At 35.0% G+C, this 23975-nt stretch overlaps 1 long non-coding RNA gene across 1 annotated transcript in view; it reads right to left on the reverse strand.

Annotated features, from left to right (window-relative positions):
• Positions 1-23012, reverse strand: part of LOC141372756 (uncharacterized) — a 90735-nt gene extending 67723 nt beyond the window's left edge. The window contains exon 1 of the long non-coding RNA XR_012378156.1: positions 22957-23012. This is a non-coding gene — a long non-coding RNA (uncharacterized lncRNA). The remainder of the gene's footprint in view (positions 1-22956) is intronic.
• Between the last annotated feature and the right edge of the window lie 963 nt (positions 23013-23975).

A 23975-nucleotide genomic window follows, 5' to 3' on the forward strand; every position in this document is an offset into this window, starting at 1 on the left:
AAGAAAGAAAGAAAGAAAGAAAGAAAGAAAGAAAGAAAGAAAGAAAGTGCTTTACTCTGAATATCCTTCTTTGTCTTGTTTTGTTGGAAGCATGTTCTCCCAGATTCTTTGCCTCTGGCCATTACTGAAAAGACTACCATCTCAATCTTTAGGAATCTACTTTTAAGAAAAAAGGGATATTTGGGGCACGTGGATGGCTCAGTCAGTTAAGCACCTGCCTTTGGCTCAGGTCATGATCCCAAGGTCTTGGAATCGAGCTCCACATCAGGCTCCCTGCTCAGCGAGGAGTCTGCTTCTCCCTCAGAACCTACTCCCACTTGTGCTCTCTCTCTCAAATAAATAAAATAAAATCTTTAAAAAATAATAAAAAATAAAGAAGAGATATGTACATGAAAAGACCATCCAAATAAGCAGAAACAAGTTTTGTGAATTATCCATTCTACTGTCACCTTTTATAAGCACATTTTTCATATTGTACCTCAAAGTTCAACATAATAATCTTACTTGGAGGGGAAAACAGAGAAATGTCTTCTGTAAGTGTATAAAGCATTATCAGTGTCAATGAATAAAATTTTTTAGTGTTTAAGATATTTTTTCATAAGTACAAAACTATATCTCTGGCAGGGATTCCTTAATATTAACATAATACCATGGTAATAGATTCTCCACTACCTACTTATAATAATTTTTTTCCTCAAATTATCTAAAATAGGATATTGATATGTTTTGAGTCTAAAAGAATGGCAAGAAAAGAATTCCTACACATAAAATTAAGACTGTGGTCAGTGAACTAATAATTTGCACCTATGATGATGAGAAAATTTTGGAACCGGTAACTCCAGTCTCATAAACGCCATTCCGTAGCAGACAACTGCTATTTATAACAGTATGCTGCCAGGTTTTCCTCTCTTCTTAGAAATGGATCTACATCATTCAATTAATTCAACATGCGTGGTATTCACTATATACTACACACTGTGTTGAATATTATGTGAAGTGAAATTAGACATAGTTCTTGTCCTCAAATTTTCACAGCCTGATATATTAAAAACTATTTCTGTGGATCCACTGTGTTCTGTGTCATCCACAGAGAATGACCCCAATGCTCAAATGGAATTCCTTGCTAACCATTTAGTCATCTTAAAGGTGCTTAATGCTTATTATGTTCATCATTAAAGTAGTTATGTCAAGAATTACTATATCCTACTATAAATAAGACACAGAGCTGGGGTGCCTGGGTGGCTTACTCAGTTGAGCAACCGACTCTTGGTTTTGGCTCAGGTCTTGATCTCAGGGTCTTGAGATCCAGCCCTGCGTTGTCAGGCTCCTGCGGGGATATTCCCTCCTCCCTCTGCCCCTCGCCCCCATCTCCCAAGTGAATAAATAAATGAAATCTAAAAAGAAAAAGAAAATAGAGCATCTGAGAGTTTAAGAAAATTACCAAAGGGAAAAATGCCAGTAAGGAAAGATCCACGATTAGAAAACAGGTCTTATGATTCTATAATCTATGGTAAGAATAACGTCCTCAATTGTCAGCAAAATCAGCTGCCTGTAAACATAAGGACACGTGTTACAAAACCATTTCTAAACCAATCTTACTCTTTATCAGGGCTCCTAGCCTAAAACCACTACTAATTTCAAATCCCAGCCAGGCTTCCTATTATCATACAATACTTGATCCAGGCAGGGAGCAGAGTCAGCTGCACATAATTATTCATAAAATAAATGCAATTTAGTATAGCATTTCAGAAACCTAAAGACTTCAGGGCCAGCTTTGGCCTAGAGACTATTCTCATTACCACAGCAAAGTATCTATGATCACAAAAGACTGGTAAATCTTATAAAGCATTGAAAAAAAATAGACTGCCCCCCTAAAGTCCCCTATTTCCACTTGTAGCCATGGAAATTACAAAACAGAAATGGGATTGAATTTGCCTTGGACAGTCTGTTTATACAGGGAAGATTTATTCAAGACCTGGAACTTGTCTTGGCACATGACTGAGATGCTGAAATATTTCCCCTGCACTCTGATCACGTCCGACACTTCACACGCAGATGATCATCCAATCACACGAAGATCCAGAACTCTCAGAAAACCTTGGAATTCCTAAAACCCTATATGTGTATACATGATAAATCCAGAGAGTCTGAATAGACAAGGTCTCTTAATGCGGACTAGTAAATCTACATGGGGCTGCCTGAAAGGTTTTGTCAACTGAGATTTTCCTATACATTTTTTTCCCTACCCTTTCTATAGCAAAACAGAAAGCTCAGGAATATTAATATCTGGGCAAAATATCCTCAATGTAGATGTAAAATTACTACAGTGGGGAAGGCAAAGAAAAATAGAGAATGGAGAACATATGCTAAGCTTAAGCATCGCTTGTTTTCCCAAAACATGTTTTCAATATGATGATGCCTTGTGCAGCTTGAAAGATACTGCTGCAAGCTTTTTAATATCCATAAGATAAAAGTTCTAACTGAGATACAGCATAATAATATCTAGTAAAAACATCATGGTAGTATTGTTTTGACAGTGTATTTTCTTAAACATTCTTTGTGCCCAAACAAGGATTTGATGTTCTCTCAGGTTTTCTGAAAGCTAGGCTAATTAAAAGCATATATTAATTCAAGCCATATTACATATAAAATGTTCTAAGTATGTCTCTCACCCCTGAAGGAGCCCAATAAATTTAATCCTATCTGCATCTGTGGGTATGTTGCTCGGCAGTTACTCTGTAAATCTAAGAGGCAGTCTGCTGCTCATCTGTAATAGTAAATACCTCATTCACAAGGTTTTGCATTATGCATAGTTTGTCTCCTGAAGGCATTTCACACAACAGGAGCCATCTCTGATGAAAACACTTAATCCTTAAAGCACAACAGTTCATAATAATATGGGGGAATTTTAACTATATGAGCTATAAAAATCTTAACAAATTGCCAGCAGTTACACCCTCACTGATGCATTCATTTCTTTACTTTCCAGGGTGACCCTGGCTAATCCAACCATTTAGATCAAAACATTGTACAGTAGCTGATGGATGACATTTTCCATTAAAGATGCTACAGGAAATAAGAAATAATTAGGTGCTACTCCAATCACCATAGTAGCTGGTATAAAATATTAGTACACCTGACTAAGAACTGTTCCCCTAAGAGCTTACTTAATTATAAAGGATAACTTTATTGTGTGCATGAAATATTGCTCCTGAAAATCATGAGTACACTTCACAATATCCAAGAAGGCTAAAACTGACCAAATGCAGATGAAGTTAGAAAAACAAATATTGCTTTTTAAGATTGAAGAGTATGTATTGTTATATGTCAGAAATATGCAATCAGTTATCATAATGGTGAGTTTATGGGTCTTTCTTTTGTCAAAGGAATGCTACATGACAATTTAGTCTTCTTTTGGAATTTCAAATATTGGTTTTGTGACTGAGGACACTGCTGCTATTATAAACCCCGAGTATAAATTCTGCTCCTGGAATTTTATTAAGCTTTCTGAAATTTGATCTAATTCCCTTCAATGACCAGTTTTCAGCATGTTTACCTTCTGAGTTTTAATCCTAATAATGATCTAATTTCATCACTCTGGGTTCTGCCCAAACTTTCTTCTTTGTCATATCTAGTTTGCCTCAATCAGTTATTCTCAACCAGGGGCAGTGTTCTACTCCAGGTGACTTTTGACAATGTCTGTATATATTTTTCATTACTCCAACTGGGAGGATGCTACTGGCATCCAGTGGATGGAGGACAGGGATGCTGTTAAATAGTCTACAATGCATGGGATAACCTCTCACAACAAAGAATTATTCAGAAAGAAAGAAAAAAGGTAATAATGCTGAAGTTGAGAAACCCTGATCTAGATCTAAATTTCCCCACTCCCCTGCCAAAATGGTTGCCAATTAGGAGCATGTTTATAATTAGAAGATAAAAAAGAAGAGACAGGCAATGCAAAGTCTATTATGTTTTTTTAAACCCAGTATACTGTGGGGAGTCAAACTTTAGAAGCAGGTAAATTTTTGTATTAGTTTATATTTTATTGAGGTTAACATACATAGAGAAAAGTACATAAACCATAACTGTGCAGCTCCCCCAAATTAAAAAAAAAAAAACATCTAGGTAACTGTAACCCTAAAACAGAATGTTACCAAACTCTAGAAATGTCTTAACTTAGACTATTCATCCCTGGGCTCATTTCTGAATTCTAAACTTACATATTCAATGCCTTTTTTTTAAATTTTATTATGTTATGTTAGTCACCATATAATACATCATTTGTTTTTGATGTAGTGTTCCATGATTCATTGTTTGTGCATAACACCCAGGGCTCCATGCAGAACGTGCCCTCTTTAATACCCATCACCAGGCTAACCCATCCCCCAACACCCCTCCCCTCTAGAACCCTCAGTTTGTTTCTCAGGGTCCATAGTCTCTCATGGTTCATCTCTCCCTCTGATTCCCCCCCCTTTATTTTTCCCTTCCTTCTCCTAATGTCCTCCATGCTGTTCCTTATGATCCACAAATAAGTGAAACCATATGATAATTGACTTTCTCTGCTTGACTTATTTCACTTAGCATAATCCCCTCCAGTCCCATCCATGTTGATGTAAAAGTTGGGTGTTCATCCTTTCTGATGGCTGAGTAATATTCCATTGTGTATATGGACCACATTTTCTTTAGCCATTCATCTGTTGAAGGGCATCTCAGCTCTTTCCACAGTTTGGCTATTGTGGACATTGCTGCTATGAACATTGGGGTGCACATGGCCCTTCTTTTCACTACATCTGTGTCTTTGGGGTAAATATCCAGTAGTGCAATTTCTGGGTTTGACATGATGTCCTTCTACCAATTTTAGTGAAATGTTAGAGAAGAAATACATGGGTTTTTGTTTTTGCTTTTGTTTTAGCAACATGTTAAGTCAGAAAGGTTTCTTTTAAAAGTAAGCTTAAGGATAGAGTCAAGAGAAAGGTAACATCAAGTTAAAACACTACTGCACCACCATTTTTAAAAACATAATCACTACTATGCATTTAATTAATAGTTTTTGTGTCACCCTCACAAATTATATTGCGGAATGTGTGTGTGTGTGTATATATATATATATATATATATATATATAAAATCAAAGCATTGCACATTTATCTCTTTAATGGATATCAGATCTCTCTCCAAAAAAATGTATCAATTCCCATTTTATTCTACAATGTATAAGTATACTTTCCTCTATATTCCCACTAGTCGTGTTATCATTACATAATATTCCATAATGCTATGACATGCAAACCATGCTTAATTATATCTATTGAATTTCAATGATAAGCTGCTAAGAAATATTCCAGTCATTTATACTATGTAATCCATTTGTTTAAAACAAATACAAAGTACATATAGGTATATTTGGTATGTAATTACCTAAGTATAGAGTTATAGGAGAATACATACCAACTTACTGAAATCAGTTCATGAAGCAATGAGGGAAGAAAAGAAAAGTAGGCAGTGTGGGAGTAGATGGTCTTAGTACTTTCAGAAATAACTGAACAAATGCAAGTAAAATGCTAAAAATTTCAGCAAAGATGAATTGGTTAAAAAAAAAAAAAGAAATATCCCAACACAAAACTGAATGAAACATTCATAGAAAGATCTGGAATTGTATTGGAACTTTCTTCGTAGTTAGACCCACTGGTTAAATATTGTTACAAGTTCCTTAAGGAAGAGAAATAGCAGGCTGCTACCAAAAGCCACATTCTACCTTATGTATTTAGCTTTATATTAGTATCTTTTGTGCTGTGGAGTGTTCTTATTAAAATATGCACCATAAAAAAAATCCAGCTGCAATTTTGTGATTTTAGCCCACAGAAATCACACAAATGGTGTCTCAGCTCTTTGAATCTATTACTCTTAGTAAAATTTATGTGGTAGGGAGAGATCATTGTAGCTCAGTAATTCCCCACATGGTATTTAGTCTAGACACTAGTTGGAAGGTGGAAAGGGTTCTCTAGTCAGATCTGTTTGGGAACTCTGGATTAAACAAAATTAGATTGTTTTACTTGAGAGCTCTAATAGGCAATGTGTAATAAAATCCCCTATGGGAATAAAAATGGAAAACTCTTAGCCTTATTTTGAGGAAGTAGATACATGGAGATGTGTCTTATGCTGACACAGCAAGATGTTCAAGGTGTAGAATCAAACCATTAGAGCATTGAGATGTGCCTTGCTGAGAAACAGTATCATAACAGTTTCTTAGGATGGCGTAAGTTGCCTCTGGGTACTGATAAGGTTACAGATATAACATGTAGTGAGTTTCCTGCTCTCACTCCTCTGACCTGGCAAATGCTTCAATCCAAATGGCCTGCCAAGACCAGTGACCTAGATGGGCCAACTGGAGGAACTAAGAGAGTCAATAGCTATTTACTTCTCCACGGCAACTTTCTCCTTATATTTACCTGTTTCTTCTTTACCAGTTGTTTCTGGATCAAACCAAAATAAAGACAGCAGATCTGGAAGCCCAGCAGGGACATCTCAGAGATTTTAATGTGCTACCATGGATCACAAATTTCCAGGAAAGGGAGAATGTATGGCAGCACCTTACAAATTTTTAACTATCGAATATTTTTTTGATCAACCATACATTTCAAGGACAAGCAATCATAGAGCACATTTTGTAAAATAATGCCAAAATGTAGTCAAGGAATGCACAAGAGTACTACAGTAGCACAGGAGACCAATAAGAAAGCAGTGTTGATGTGACTGGAAAAATATTTGGAAAATAATCTTCATAGGACATACTGACTAGTAATAGAGAGGGAGAAGTAGGAATAGAGTTTATATATTTGGTTTGGAAAGTGCAAGTTCCATAAAATAGTTTTTTTTCTGTTTAAATATATATTATTTATGCAAGACTAAAGAATATTTCTGTTCTTTTTTTCTCTTATTTTGAATGATTTCTTTGACACATTATGATTTCACTTTTGAACTTAGTTTTGAAATGGCCAAATGAAGCTGAAAATATTTATGTGCAGGGTAGTTAAACATAAATTAAAGCACCACACTTCACTATCATGTTTCCTTATTATTGTCACTAATTTTGTGCTTTTTGTGACTAGTCTATACAGTCAAGTGCCAAGCCTGCCTTTCAAATTCAAACATTTATCTCAGGGCTCTACTCCATATATTAAAGTCATGCTTTTATTCTTTATAAAAAGCACCTACAAAAAAGGGTATTTTAATAGATTTAAGTGTTAGTAAATTCAACTTATATGTGGAAGGTTTGCTGGTTGGAGATTTGCTGAGATATGATGTTAGTGATAGGATGAAGTTAAGTACTTCTAGAAATTATTGATTATACAAAAGATCTTCATGGTTATCAAAACCTATAGAAAGCAAGTAAAGTAATCTTACAGCTGTATATTTTTGACCATGAAATTTTACCATGATAAATTTATTTTTATTTTGACCATAATACTAAAAAAATGATGTTTAGATGTTCATATTCACCCTAAATATGAGTACAGCATGGCTGAGACCTCAACACCAGCTAAGGCTTTTACTTCTTGGAATGGGAGCACATGCACAATGGAACTTGAGATTGCAGCTGGTTAAAATCAGTCCTTAAAAACCAATATAATGAGAAGCCATCAACAAAACTAAAAAGTAACCTACTGAATGGGAGAAGATAATTGTAAATCATATATCCAATAGGGGATTAATATCCAAAATATATGAAGAACTTATACAACTCAGTAACAACAACAACAAAAATCCAAACAGGCAAAGATAAGGATGTGAATAGACATTTTTCCCAAGAAGACATACAGATGTCTGTTGACGCATGAAAAGATGCTCAAAATCACTAAGCACCAGAGAAATGCAAATAAAAACCACAATGAGATACCATTTCACACCTGCCAGAATGGCTAGTATCAAAAAGACAAAAAATAAAACAAAACAAGCAAACAAACAAACAAAACAAGTGTTGTTGGCAAGGACATGGAGAAAGGGAATTTTTGTGCATTTTTGGTGGAAATGTAAATTGGTGCAGCCACTATGTAGAACAGTATGGAGGTCCCCCCGCCAAATTAAAAATAGAACTACGATATGATCCAGCAGGTCCACTTCTGGGTATGTATCCACAGGAAATGAAAACACTATTTCAAAAAGATATATGCACCCCTATGTTTATTGCAGCATTGTTTGCAATAGCCAAGATATGAAAGCCTCTAAGTGACCATTTATGGATGAATGAAGAAGATGTAGTATATACACACAATGGAATATTTATTCATCCATAAAAAAGAATGAAATCTTGCCATTTGCAACAACATGGATGAACCTTGAGGATGTTATGCTAAATGAAATAAGCTGGATAGAAAAAGAAAAAATACTGTATGATTTCATTTATATGTGAAACAAAAACAACAACACAAAGAACCAACAAAACAAAACTCAAAGATGCAGGTAACAGATTAGTAGTTGCCAGAGGAATGGAGTTAGGGGTGTGGGCTAAATGGGAGAAGGGAGTCACCAGGTATAAACTTCCAGTCATAAAATAAATAAATCATAGGGTTGTAATGTACAGCTTAGTGAATATAGTCAATAATATTATATTGCATATTATGTAACTTTATATGGTGACAGGGGAAACTAGACTTAATGTGGTGATCATCTGCAGCGTATACAAATATCAAGTCATTATTTATACTCCTTAAACTAATATAATGGCATATGTCATTTATACCTCAAATTAAAAGAGATATGAGACTTTCCTACAACGTTCTAACTTATAAGAAGAATTATTTTGACTGTTAAAATAGGTCAGAACCACTAAGATAAATCATTCTTACTGGGGTTTTCTTGAAGCAGAAGGCACACATTACAGATCACCTTGGTTGCATTATTGCCTTTTGCCTACTAAAGAAGAATATTTTGGACTTCAAGAAGACTCAAACTTTTATGGGAGAGATATGCATATTTATACATTATTAAGATCAAACTCGAATCCCTATCAACATGAATTCTTTTCAACATTTGTATCATCATCTTATTACCATTCCATTAATTTAATTCACTTGTGTAAGAAGTATTCACTGAATAAGGATTGTTTGCCTGGCTTTTTGAAGGATACACAATGATAAGTCCCTGACTTCCTAGAGCTTATCTCCTGAAGCTTAGCTGACAGGACAAATATTATAAACTTTAAAAATAAGTAAATAAAGATAGTATAATCAATGGAAGTATATATATATGTGTATATATATATATGGGGATCTTTTTATTTTGTGTGATTATGGAAACTGTCTCAGAAGCAGTGATATTTAAACTGAAATACAAAATATGAAGGAAGAGTGGGTATTTCTGAGGGATAAATATGTTCTAAGTCTTTGAATTGGGAAAGACTGAATATTTGAAGAATTCAAAACAAGTGTGTTAAGATATAGTGAGGTAGGAGAAACAGCCCATGAGATATTGAAGAAGAATGCAAGAATGTTCATAATTTTGTATTTTATACTTAATGCAATGGGAACATTGTGAGTGGGTTTTAAGAATGGGAGTAACATGATCCAGACATATCTACATGGATCTTTCTCACTGCCTTGGGGATATTAGGATATTAGAATGAAAAAAATCTAGAAAAAAGAATACCCTAATAAAAAAGGCAAAAGGGGCACCTGGGTGGCACAGTCAATTAAGCATCCCACTCTTGGTTCTGGCTCAGGTCATGATCTCAGGGTTGTGAGATCGAGCCCCATGTCAGGCTCCAGATTCAGTGCAGAGTCTGCTTCAGATTCTTTCTCCCTCTCCCTCTACCCCTCCCACTCCTGTGTTAATTTATGACATTAACAGAGTTAAACTACCTTAATAATATACCAGGCACTTAAAAATTTGTGCAGTGGTATACTTCAGTGTAGTATGTGGTTTGAGATATGAGAGGTTGATACTTCGCTCAAGTAGACAGTAATGGAACACAGGGGAAAGTAATCTACTGACACTATCTTAGGCACAAGTATCAGAACTTGAGAGACAACTGTTAATTCAAGAATCAATAAACAGAAAAATCCAACATTTGGATTCAAAAGATATTCTGTGACTTGAAGACAGAAACTATTCTAAAACTACACAGCAAGACAAGTGTTGCATAAATATTTACAACAGAAAGCCAAAGAATAATCTAGATTGTATCGGCATTACAGAAAGAAAAAACATAGGAAGGCAGGGAGGGGGTAATATCAGATAAATGTGAGTGGATAAAACAAGTGAATCGGGTAACATAAATGGTAGCAATGAAAATAAGATGAAAAGGGATGAGAAAAGTATTAAAAAGAAAAATTATAACATATTAAAAGCAATAATGAGAAAATCTGACATTGAATTAGCAACCTAAAACCAGACTAGAAAAGATCTCAAGATAAAAAGGAAAAAGAAGCAGGATGAATATTTTAAAACAAAGGAAATGATACCCACAGGGGCAAATGAGACAGTCAAACCAAGTAAGAGGCTGTCTAAGGAGGAACCAGATTAGACTTAAAAATGCAATCGAAGTCACATCCCTGGAAAAAAGAACATAACATTCTTCAGGTTCTTGGCCAAAGTAAGTATTAGAAACTTGCAGCAATTTGTACTATATCATCAATACAACATAATATTTTTTTTCTTTCTGTACCTAAACCACTTTGACAAGAAAAATGGAATATTATATTTATGTCTTTACTACTATGGTGGAAGTACATACTGATTTATAACATAATAATAGAAATTGAGATAGTATCAATAATAGCTGAATGTTTACAATGTGCCAAGCACTGCATTACTCAATTTGATCTTTCTTACAAAACTAAGAAATTGATACTTATACCTACATTATACATGAGCTATTAATAATTAAAGAGATCAAGTAACTTCTCCATGGTAAAATGGCTAATGTGTAGTTAAACTGCAGTTCAAACTTGTCTACTCTTAAATCAGAGCTCTGAAATTCTACTCTATACTTGTTTCTTGTATAAACTCTTTAAGATTTATTTATTTATTTATTTGACAGAGAGAGACACAGCGAGAGAGGGAACACAAGCAGGGGGAGTGGGAGAGGGAGAAGCAGGCTTCCTGCCAAGCAGGGAGCCCGATGCAGGGCTCGATCCCCAGACCCTGGGATCATGACCTGAGCGGAAGGCAGACGCTTAACGACTGAGCCACCCAGGCGCCCCTGTATAAACTCTTTAAGTATTAAGGATATTATCATTTCTCATTCATGCACATATAAAAAGCTATTACTCAGGTTGCTGTTTGGAATTTAGTTTATGTTTTTGACTATATCAAACATTTTTCTTCAATATCGTACATGATCTTCATGACTAGAAAATCCCTTGCCACCTGATTATGTTAATACCCATGTCAGATTTTAGGAAATATTTTAATACATTAAGCTCTAACTTATTTAAGAAAATCTACCTGACATTTATTTCGATTTTGCCATAAAGTTGGGATGTAAATTAATTATTAATAATGAATTAGTTCTTTAGTACTATATATTTTATTACACACCCATTCCCACTAGTTAGTAATTCTTGCACATGATTTATGAAATATTTTAAACACTAGAATTGGCAAATATATATTATTGATCAAAACACCTATTGGTGTGGTCTAATAGCTGTAATGTAGCTTTTTGAAATGTATGTGAATACCTGGAAGATCAGATACACAGTTATGTTTCTCTTTTCAAAATATCCTGAGCTTACTGATCTGGTTTATTTTCCCAAGATAAATCTGTATTAAATCCTGAAATAGACCCTAAGTATAGAATGAGTGCTCTTAAACTCTTACAATATTGCTGTTTCTATGAGACAGATAGATGGTAGATAGATAGATAGATAGATAGATAGATAGATAGATAGATAGATAGATGTAGATGACATACATGTTTCTATTATATATATAACATGTATTCCAAAAATGCACAAAATATGCCAAGAGCTAAATGAATTATTGCAAATGGAATATCTATATTGTCCAGGGACCTTTCTGGGGCCTCTTCCAAGTCACTACTCTCTCTTTTCTGGAGAAGTAACAACTATCTTGACTTCCAAAGCTATAGAGTAGTTTGGTCGATTTTTAACATTGTATATTTTGTCTATATAAAACATATAATCTGTATTGGATTTGCTTGGGCTTCCAAAACAAAATGGTAGGACTGGGTGGCTTAAATAACATAAATTTATTTTCTCAGAGTACGGCAGGCCAGGAGTCCAAGATGAAGGAGTTTCTTCTGAGGTCTCTCTCCCAGGCTTATAGAAGGCCATGTTCTCACTGTGTCCTCACATGGTTTTTATCTGTGTGAGCACATCCTTGGTTCTAAAGTAGATATATATCTTGTTTAAGGTGTGTTTTATTTTATATCTGGCTTCTTCAACATTATATTTATGAAATTTGTAAATGTTGCTCTTTGTAGCTGCAGTTAATTCATTTTCATTCTTGCATATTATTCCATTTTATTAACAGACCATTCAATTTTTAAATCTATTCTACTCCTAATATTTGGGTTTTCTTCTAGTTTGGGCTATTAAGAATATTTCAGTCATGTACATTCTTATATAAGACTCTTGGTATGCATATGCAAACTTCTTGTTGAGTTTATACCGAAGACTGAAATTACTGGGTCACAGACTACATGATCAACCTCAGAAGATACGCCAAACTGGATCTCAAAGTTGTAACAATTTACATTCCCTCCAGCAGTGTATGAGAGTTCCTGATATTTCATGTGTCTACCAATACTTGGTACCATCATTCTTTTAATTAGGCAGTGACTCAGTGGTGAGTGTGAGAGTATCTCATTAATCTCTCTTTTAATCAGTACTTCCCCTACTAGTAATGAGGTTGAGCATCTTTCTCTGTTTATTAACTAATTGGATGTCTTCTTTTGTTGAAGTGCCTGTTCAACTATTTTGTCAATCATTATATTGGAAGTCTTTCTTTTCCTTTTTAATCCATAGGAGTCTTATTTCCTTTTGGATATAAATTCTATCACATATATGAGTTGTAAATTCACTATTTGCTCTGTAGCTTGTTTTTTCACTCTCTGCATGCTCTGTTTTGACTGACAGAAACTTTACAATTTAATTTAGTTCATCAACTTTTCCCCCTTATGGTTAATTTTTTATGAGTTTTTTCTAATTCAAGGTTGTGAGAATATTTTTCTGTATCTTCAGAAGTTTGTTTGGCCTTTCACATTTTAGAACTATAATCTGTATAATTCATTGACCCAGTACAGTTCACTAGCAAGGCCTTTCTATCAGCCCTGCTCGGCATTGCTGCCTTTGTTATAAGGTAAGTGCTCATACAGCTATGAAGCCACAGAAACACACTGATGAATCTTAAATCATACTGATAAGTAAAAGAAACCAGCCTGAAAAAGCTACACACTATTCAATTCTAATAATATGACTTTCTTTAAAGGCAAAAATATAGAGATAGTAAAAAATCAGTGGTACCTAGGGGTTCAGGGTGAGAGGTGAAGTACAGCAGATATTTGAGGGCAGTGAAATCATTCTGTAGCATACTGTAATGGCAAATACAATAAATCAAACATTGCCAAAACCTAGAACTTTATAGCACAATGAGTGAATTTTAATGTATATAAAGTTTAAAAAATTCAAAATCCCAAGATGGAATTCAGAATAAGAGAAAAGAATCTAAATGTATGAAACAACCTCACTGAAGAGGGTGGGGGGATAAGTTGCTGACCTCAGTAACTTCGGAAATAAGCGGAGTTTAGAAGACTAAAGCAAAAGGAAGAGTATGTAAACATTTTACTATAGTTGATAAAGTTTTTCTATGCTATGCGGTGCTGTTTAACAATTCTGAAAACATTGTTAGTCTATACTTAATTTGAACTATTAAGTAAATAGTAGATGGTAGAAGATGGGTTTTTCACTGCTGCAGTAGGAGGTTAGAGAATACCAAGGGGAAGATCTTAGAATCATTCTTGTGATAATGATTTAGAGTTCGATACATCAGTATGAAGTCTTGTTTAGCTTGACACAGACAGTTTCAAATTGAAATATTTAGATACATGAATATATACATGGGCCAGCATACAGACTGGTATCTCTTTGTTCTTTCAGCTGGGAGGACCTAAAAGTAAAAATACCCTAGTCCCACCAGGCATACCAAGTGCCCAGATACTGGTTTCTGATACTATTTATTCCCCAAAGCCAGGGCTCCTTGGAGAAATGGATGACTTTGAGGACTGGGGTAGGAAATATACAAGATGATCCTGGAGCATTTTGTGATGACAGAAAGTAAAAAGGTGCTAAAAAACAAACATGCAACAAATAATGATGGAGTACGTCTAAGTGACAAAGGAATCAACGGAAAGAGTTTTCGTGGTCCAAAACTGGAACAATTTGAGCAATAACAAAAATAAAGCAGTATTGGATTTTAACCTGAAGTATAAAATACATACTCATGAGTCCATACTGATGTAAACAAATTATTGAGTAATTTAATAAATGGAGAGAAGAGAGATATTTCCCATTCAGGAGAATTTCAAATCATTGATGTAATTACTCTCTACCCTTAATAAAAGACAGTATAGCTCTTCATTCCTTAAGTTTGGGTGGCACATAGTGATTTTCTCCTACATAGCACAGTGTGGGAAGGTGAGGGGGAAAAGAGTAACTTTACAGTGCAGAAACCTGATGAACACTACCTCAACCCAGGTGATCAAGGATAACATCAACATGGTAAGTCATATTGATATGAAGTGATGAGAATGAAAATTCACCTCTCCAGTCTTCCTCCCCAAACCTATAACCTCAGTCTAATCACATGAAATATTTCAGGGGCGCCTGGGTGGCTCAGTCATTAAGCATCTGCCTTCGGCTCAGGTCATGATCCCAGGGTCCTAGGATCGAGCCCCACATCAGGCTCTCTACTTAGCGGGGAGCCTGCTTTTCCCTCTCCCACTCCCCCTGCTTGTGTTCCCTCTCTTGCTGTGTCTCTCTCTGTCAAATAAATAAAATTTAAAAAAAAAAAGAAAAAAAAAGTAATCACATGAAATATTTCAGACACTGCCAGTAAAGGTACAGTCTACAAATTACCTGACCAGTACTCCTCAACATTGTCAAGGTCATCCAAAACAAGGAAAGTCTGAAAAGCTGTCACAACCAAGAGGAGCCTAAGGAGACATGAATACTAAAATGTAATGTGGTATTCTGAATGTAATCCTGGAAAAGAAAAGGACATTAAGAAAAAGCTGGAACACTTGAATAAAGTATGGAATTTGGTTTCTAATACTATATCAATATCAGTTCATTAATTGTGACCAATGTACTGTACTAATGTAAGATGTTAATAGAAGAAACTGCATATGGGGCCTATAGGAACTCTAGTACTATCCTCAATATAATTCTATAAATCTAAAAACATTCTAAAATAAAAAGTATATTCAAAAAAAAATGAATTGACACAAAGACCTCAGTAAAAAATAAACAAAAAATGTTTAATGATTTTTAATCTTGTTTTCAAGCTCAATCTAGATTAATTCTGTGAAAAAAGAATTTATGCTAAATAATTTCAACTTTATATTATGTTCAGAGATCATATGTCATGATTTAACTCATCAGAAGTTTGTTGAAACTTTCTTAGGGCCCAATATGTTCAATTTTTAGCAAATATTCCCAAATAATATGTATTATATATGTATTAAAATCTCCCCAATGATTATGAATGGTTTTCTTTCTCTTTCAGTTCTTTGAATTTTTGCTTTATGTGAATTACCTCATTTATATGTGGTGCATATTATAAATTCTATGATATTATAAATATGGATTATATATAAAAGCAAATGTTTATATATACATATTTTATATATATATATACATATATATAAAACATATAATTGCATTTAGAATTGTTATAGCTTCTTGGTAAATCCATTCTTTATTTATCATGTCATGTCCCTAAAGCCAGTCTCCTTTGTCTAATGTCAATGCAGCAAATAGCAGTTTTCTATGGTTACTGTTTGTGTGAGCTATCTTTTTCCTTTTTTTTTTTCTTAAACTTTTTACCTATAGTTACCAATCATGATTTTCTAAGAGCATATAGTTGTTTATTCTTAATCCAGTTTGGCAACTTATACATTTAATTGAAGTAATCTATTTATGTAATTGTCAATGGGGATACTATTGAGTTTAACTCTTCATTTTACTACTGCTCTTTATTTGTACCAATTATTTTTCTTGCCTTCTTTTTTACAGATTAACTTTGTTATAACATTTTTCTTTTCTGTTAGCATGACACTTATATATATTTTACTGTTACTTTATTGGTTATCCAAGAGGTCATAATATGCATCCTTGCTTTATTAATATTTGTCATGTATCTCAATTCTATGTCAATTTTAATATCCAGAAAACAATATTATTGCATTATTAGTATTAATTTATGTTTACCCATATAGTTAACATTTCTATTGTTCTTCATTCCTTCCTGTATCTTCAAGCTTCTAAATGGACTCTTCCAGACTGTCTCTAGAAGTTAGGCATGCTTACTTAATCGAAATAAGAACCCAGAGAAAGCTTTGATTCTTTTCTTTTTTCTGTGAATCAACTATGAAAGCATATATTATGTACCAAACTCCATCCCCCAATAAATATGATCCTGTATGTGTCTGATTTTTACCACGTGAGCTACCCAATCAGCAGGTGGAGAGTTTGAAATTTCCTCCCCCAGCAGTTCTTCCAAGGGTATAAAAATATGGACAATATTTTTTCAGCTGTATTGAGTCCAGAAAACAGAAACAAGAAGAAAGTTCTTTCTTGACATTATAATGTAATTTTTATTATTGTATGCATGCTCTGAGAGAAGAAATTCTGCTATATTTATTTGTATAAATTATTGATGCCAAGCTCAAAATAAAGCTGTGGAAATACCAGTAAAAAAGCATACTCTTATTTAATTTACATTTAGGAACAAGCAAAAGCCCCATTTAAAAAAAGCAGTTTCTTTTTTGTTGTTTGTTTTTGGTTATTTTCAATAGTCAGCATGTCTGTGTCTGGATGAAATTTCTGAAATATTAACCAGTAGCTTTGATCTCTGTAGTCACTGTTGTTCCTGCTTAGTCTAACATTCCCAACCCATTTAATCACAGGTGTTCATTGCTTCAGGAAGAATAGGTTATAGACCAGAACAAAGATATCTGTTGAGTTGAATGGATTTTCATCTCACATCAGGCACGATAGACTGAAGGCAAACAATTTTTGATTTCAAATAACTAGACACTTGAGAGAAAGAAAGATTTGCTTTGAATTTCTAAAAGGGCTTGGTTTGGCTTGGTTTAACTCCAATCAGCTCAGGACACAGAATCTGAATTTCTGAATGATAAGGTTATTAACAAGCAGAGAAGAACACAAGATAGGACATAGGATCAGTTTTCCTGCTGCCAATATATGACTCATATATATATGACGGAAAAAGTGGCGAGTGGATAGAGAGAATGTGAGAAGGGAGAAAGTGAACTGAATGAATGGCGCCTTGATATAGTCTTAACCTTGGCTCTCATTCAGTATTTAATTTTTTAATATGAGGTCTTGGAATATAGGACCTGACCTGAAGGGTTTAGGAATTGATAGGGAAGAGGAATCAAGCCTCCCCTTTGCCTGGAACCCTGGAAGTATGAAGACCCTTAGTGGGCCATAGACCATGTAGATATGGACAAAATAAAGGAGAAATTTTGGGAAGATAGGTCATGAAAGAGTCTGACATAGTACCTCTTCCTCCCTCACCCTGAAATTTCCCCCTGGGTTCCATATTGTGTGAAGGGTATCCAAGGGTTCCCACATGCCCCAGTGGAGGAGTCAGACGATAGCAGAGAATGCTGGCTATCATGTGCCCCCGGGTGTGTGGATGGTGGGGAAGGGTATATACCATTTTGCTAAGGACCTATGCTTGCCAGTGCTGGAGATAGGTTGGGGGTTGATTCATACCTCAAGAGGCTTGTGTCATTACTATATGTCAAAGCAGAAGCTTAGTCAGGTGAGAGAGATGCAGGCAGAAATGGCCAACCTCCTTGGGACAAAGCACCATGAACTGACCTTGCTGATAAGTATAAGTTACAACAGCAGTGGATGCAGTGGGAACAGAGGCAACGCTAGGCAGAAAGTGTCCCCACGACACTGGCCATAAAAATGATCAAGGAAGAACATGTGAAAACACATGGCATTGCCCAGTAACTATGATGTTACATAAGCTTCTGCTGAACACAGATTCCACCAAAGGCAAGGAAAAGTAGGAATCTGGAAGTAACCAAGTTACTTTTAATAGGCAAGTTTAATTTGATATTGCTGTGGGGCAGAAAATGGGGTTCAAAAGCTAAGTGAGTAATACTAACAGAGAAATAAATATAGTTACATTTTTGCAGACTTGAGTGTGGAGACAATGAATTATAAATCTTCTCTAAACCTAAAAGGAAGAACCAGCAATAATTAACTCATTCTGTCTGTGCTAGGCATATATATATATAAAAAAAGAAGAAGATAGCAGGAGGGGAAGAATGAAGGGGGGGAAATCGGAGGGGGAGACGAACCATGAGACTATGGACTCTGAGAAAGAAACTGAGGGTTCTAGAGGGGAGGGGGGTGGGGGGATGGGTTGGCCTGGTGATGGGTATTAAAGAGGGCACATACTGAATGGAGCACTGGGTGTTATACGCAAAATAATGAATCATGGAACACTACGTCAAAAACTAATGATGTAATGTATGGTGATTAACATAACATAATAAAAAAAAAATGTGCTACAGCTTCTACACTGGAACCAATAGTAGAACATGACTATTTATCCTCAAATTGACTTTCAAATCCAGGATAGCCTCACCTAACTTCAGTGAGGAAAAAAAAAACAAAACTAATTTATTCTGTTCTTCCTTTTTTTCTCCAATATTGCAGAATGGAATATAGTCATATGGAACAGTCTGAATATTATAGTCAGGATTTCCTTAATGTATGCTGTATTTCAATTTTATTTAAATTTTTGCTAGATTCCTTGATTAAAAAAAATCTACTATACATGTTTGTTAGATTTATCAAATTTGAATAAAAATCTTAAAGGAAAGAATAAACATATAGCCAATATACCAACCAATTCAAGTACCTTTTCCACATTCACAACTAAGCAGTGAACATTGAATCAGCAGTAAATTTACGTCTCTCAGATCATTTCTCATCTTTGATTATATGTCGTATTCTCTTTTCCTGATTCCTGCAACTAAGATTTTACCATTTGCCTGTCCACTTCCCTCATTCATCAATTTGATTTGTATTTTTTATATCTACTCATTTTGATTCAAATTTATTCCATGCTAAATGACATTTAATGCCTTGAACAGAAATTGATCCTACAAAACATGTTTCATTTAATTTGCTTTTGATAATTCCCACACTAATGGCTCAAAATAAATGTACCATAAAAATCAAGGTAACACTTGAGGACTAAGTGTTCAAATTCACTTAATCCTAAACCAATTTAAAAAATATTTTTAAATATAATACTGATATAAATTTAAAAATTAAGCTTTGCACCCTTTCACTGACTGAAGATAATCAGTTAGCATTCTGCTCTATGTCATTTATTTCCTTTTCTATACAGTGATCTAGTGAATACTTACCACAATGTTTTCTCCTAGTTTATCTTCTTGGTCGTGTTTTATAAATTCAGTAAGATTTTGAATATGGCTGCTTCCTGTGTCTATTCCCATGCTGAACATTCTTATACCCTTGAAAAGGGTATAAGTCCCAGGAAAGGTTGTTTGTTCAGAATTATACTAAGCAAGGCTAGGCAACCCCAAATTCTCAGAGGCTCAGAAGCACAAGGATATATTCTTGTTCACACTACATAACCATCCTTTGGCTGCTCAGAGACTCAAGCTAATGTAGCAACTGCCTTTTCAAAGGTTCCTAGCTGCTGGGTCACAGGAAAAGATAGAGACTTGGCCATAAATTGCTCATCAGGTAATGCCTTATTTCACTTCTGCTTGTAACTTATTGTCTGTAACTCATTACTGGCCCAACTAAACCACCAGGAACCACAGAGTGAATTCCTATCACTTGACCTAAGCATGGAGAGCTGGAAATATTTGAAAACAGCACTGGTTATTACCACAAAGAACTTGGAAAGAAAAAAGATAATGGAGAGAAAATAAAAATAGAAAGTGTGAGAGCAATCTTTGTTAGAACAAAGTACAAGAGCAGGGGAAGACAGGGGATTTAGTGTCAAGATAGAGGAGTCCTCTTTCTCTGAGAGGACAGAAAATATTGAAGTAAAAACTGAGTTTAAATGTGGAAGCGTTAGAAGTTGAGAACATCTTTTCTTAACACTCTCAGTGTTTCCTATGAAAGAAGAAGATTCTGACTTAGAATAAGGGGAGTGATTAGGAAATAACTCACTTAAAATACTGGCAAAGGTCTGGAAAATTGGTAAACATTGATGGGATAGAAGCAAGTAAGGAATGTTCCAGTACTGGGGACCCAACTGAGGTTGAGGACCATACATTTCATAGGCTGAAATCTTCGGTTTAGGATAAGTGGCCCAGAAACAGAAGCCAAAAAAGCAGCAAGTTACATTTAAGACTCAAGACTGAAGGGGTGAAAGCAGATTAAGAACCAAGGTATAAACATGAGAGAGTTGTGGTGAAATGCTTTGAAGTTGTAGACCATACTTGCAAGGTTTGTGCCAAAGAAAGAGAAGTATGGTAGATGCTTAGAGAATGAAAACCAGGAAGATCCTGGGATTGAAATTTTCAATCAGATCAAAGAAAAAGGTTATCTGGAAGCAAGGAGGGCAAGAGTAAAATGATGGAAAATCATGATTCTTTTATATATATAATGAGTCATGATATTAAAGCTTGCTTCTCTAACAAACAGCTCCCAAATGTTATGGCTTAACACAATATGCACTTACTTCTCTCACACCCAATGGTTGATGGTGGTGTTCCCAAGTGAGACAGCTTTCCTGGGCAGCTTTCTCTAAGCAATGAACTAAAGGGATCCGGGCTCCTTCCTTTCTGTGGCTCTACAAATTCCTGATTCTTTGCCTTCAATCATGAAGGCAGGGAAGAGAGAGCATGGAAGATCACAAAGGATGATTATGACGCCAGGTCTACAGAACTTCTGCCTATAATTCTTGAGCAAGACCTACTTATCTTCACCTAAAAGTAAATATATTCAGAAATGTAGTCTTCTTATTTTCTAAGAAGGAAAAATGAAAAACGGTATCATAAGCTTACGAGTATTTTCTATCCCATGTCCTCCCCTTTGATCACAAATCATGTAATAGCCATTCCTACATACAGAAGACACTCACTATCTTCCCAAGGAAACAACCCAAGTCCCCACTAGTCCCCATATCCAATGCAAAGTTCAAGATTTCTTATTTTTGTACAAACTTTCACATCAAGTTTATATGTAGCTCATAGTGTTTCATATTTATTGATATCACACAAGTAATAAAAATAATAAAAATAATAAACAAAATAATAATAAAAATAATAAGCCAAAGAAAAATTTATATGTAGCTCTTCTTTGTCCAGCAATCTGGAAACGTCAAAGACAGCTTATCTGCTCATACCCTCCCCACATTTATGCACATTCACAGACTCAGTACACAATGGTGAAATAGGGACAAATTGACTACAATAACAATTTCTTTTGGAAAAATAAGACTGGAAGACACATTACAGTTACTAGTCCATAGTACTTTTGAAATCCCACGGGAAGACATCAAGAATGCCCCTGACCCCTAGCTTGAAGATGCCCTTGAATAATGCTTTGATTCTGCTCACTGGAAAGAACACTTTGACCCATTGTTCTTAAGGGCTCCTGACCTTGTCCTGGAGTAGGTTCCTTCTTGTCCAGTATTTTCCTTGGTCATATATGTTATGTGTGTATATTTGTGGCATCCTCACCTCAGGACTATGGAATTTTCAAAGCCTGCAACTATTCATGCAAAGTTGCAGGCCCAAGGGATTTTTAAACTTAAAGAATTAAAGGCGTTATTAAACCAGGCATACATTTTTTTTCTTTTGCAATATGATTCGGTCAAACCTAGTGGGCTTCTGATCTATTTGCTTTTTGTCTCTGCCGTATACTGGTAACCACACCCAAAGGTTTTTCTTAGATTTTTCCAGACTCCGAGTCCTGATTCCTTTTCTTTCTACTCTCATTCCTTCTCTTTGAAATTACAGCAGCTACCTTGAAGGTATCTAGAATAATTAGTAGGAAGACCATGACCTTAACTTGTTCTGAGTCACTTTCTTACTTTCTTTAGATGAGATGGTTTACCTCGCTTTTGTTTCACAAAGCCTTCTAAAACAGCATTTCTTAATATTTAGGGTCTGGAAGATGTTAATTTCTTTAACCCAATGAAGCTCAAAATGTCTGTACTTTCTCTCTGTGCATTTTTATATCTGCTTGTAAATTGGTTAATTATTTCCCAAGCTGAAGATTTGCTTTCATTAACTTACCAAACGTAGCTAGTAATAATCAACATACACTATTCTGTTTCTTTCCTATCTACATTTAACAGATCAGTATCCCTATAATCTGCCTCCCAAATTACTATAGGCAACCATTTTGCCAATATTGTTTTCTACTATTTCTATTGTTAGATTGTGATTTTTCCAGAATCTGATATCAGTGTTCTTGCTGTTATAGGAACACACTACTTCAAAGTATCAGTTTCTATAATTCTTACCAAAATTAATGCCTACCCAAAATCTCAGTGACTAATCATAAATAAAAGTGTGTATATACATGCACACATATATGTACACACACACACACACATACACAGAATTTTTTCCTAACCAGTACAAAGTCCAATGTGATGTTTCTTATTGGATGATTCTTCTGAACAGCTCCCTTTCAAAAGGTAATTTCAGAGATTGTTGCTTTTTTTTACCTTTCTTTGCCACCATTCACCAGGTAATCAGACTCCTGAGCTGGATCCCATGCAACTGGCCAGCCTATAGAAAGAGAAAAATAAGCACAGAGAATCGTGTGGGGATATTAGAGACAGAAAGGGAAGTAATTGCATCACTTAGTAACCACATTGTATTGACGGGAAATATTTACATGATTCACGTATATCTTTATTGGGGCTCTGGAGGAAAATAAAATAATGCATTAAACACAGTATTGCCCCCTGGTACATATATATATGACATATATTTATGTAAATACATTTACAAATCATTTACATATTCCCTAGTCCTTGCCTCAAAATGTCTAGACTAAAATAGACTAAACTATTTCTCACTAATTCTACTCCAAAGCTATTTCTAATTACTACTTTCAATTAGTGTGAATTGTCTTCTGTATAGGAAAATTAAAAAAAATAATCATGATTTCATTGTTTTATATAATTTTACTATGTAATCCAAAAAGCAATTAAACTGTGAAATAAGCAAAACATAAGATATAATGATAGCTTAAAAAATATAAGTACACGGGCACCTGAGTGGCTCAGTGGGTTAAGCGTCTGCCTTTGGCTCAGGTCATGATCTCAGGGCCCTGGGAACAAGCCCACTTAGGGCCTCCCTGCTCAGTGGGGAGTCTGCTTCTCCCTCTCCCTCTGCCTCTTCCTCCCCACCCCCCCTTGTACTCTGGCGTGTTCTCTCTGACTCTTTCAAATAAAGAAAGAAAGAAGTACGTAATTTCAAAGACTGGTCTACTTTCAAGTTAGTTTTTTCTTTACATTTCGCTGTATCGTGATATTGAGTCAACTAATCTGCCCTATCTCCTTTCAGATGTAAACCCCTACTGTTGATACTGGTCTCATGAAAACTAATTAGTATATCTCCATATCAACAGTAACTAATTTCTGAAACCTTTGATACAAATAGCTTTCCATCTGTCCTGGGAATAACATAATGCTTTTATTCACATACATGCAGAGATAAGAAAGAAGCTTCAAGAATC

This window comes from Callorhinus ursinus, unplaced genomic scaffold (genome assembly GCF_003265705.2).
Source record: "Callorhinus ursinus isolate GAN/ISIS: 27379988/994484 unplaced genomic scaffold, GSC_fseal_2.0 scaffold5, whole genome shotgun sequence".
NCBI lineage: Eukaryota > Metazoa > Chordata > Mammalia > Carnivora > Otariidae > Callorhinus > Callorhinus ursinus.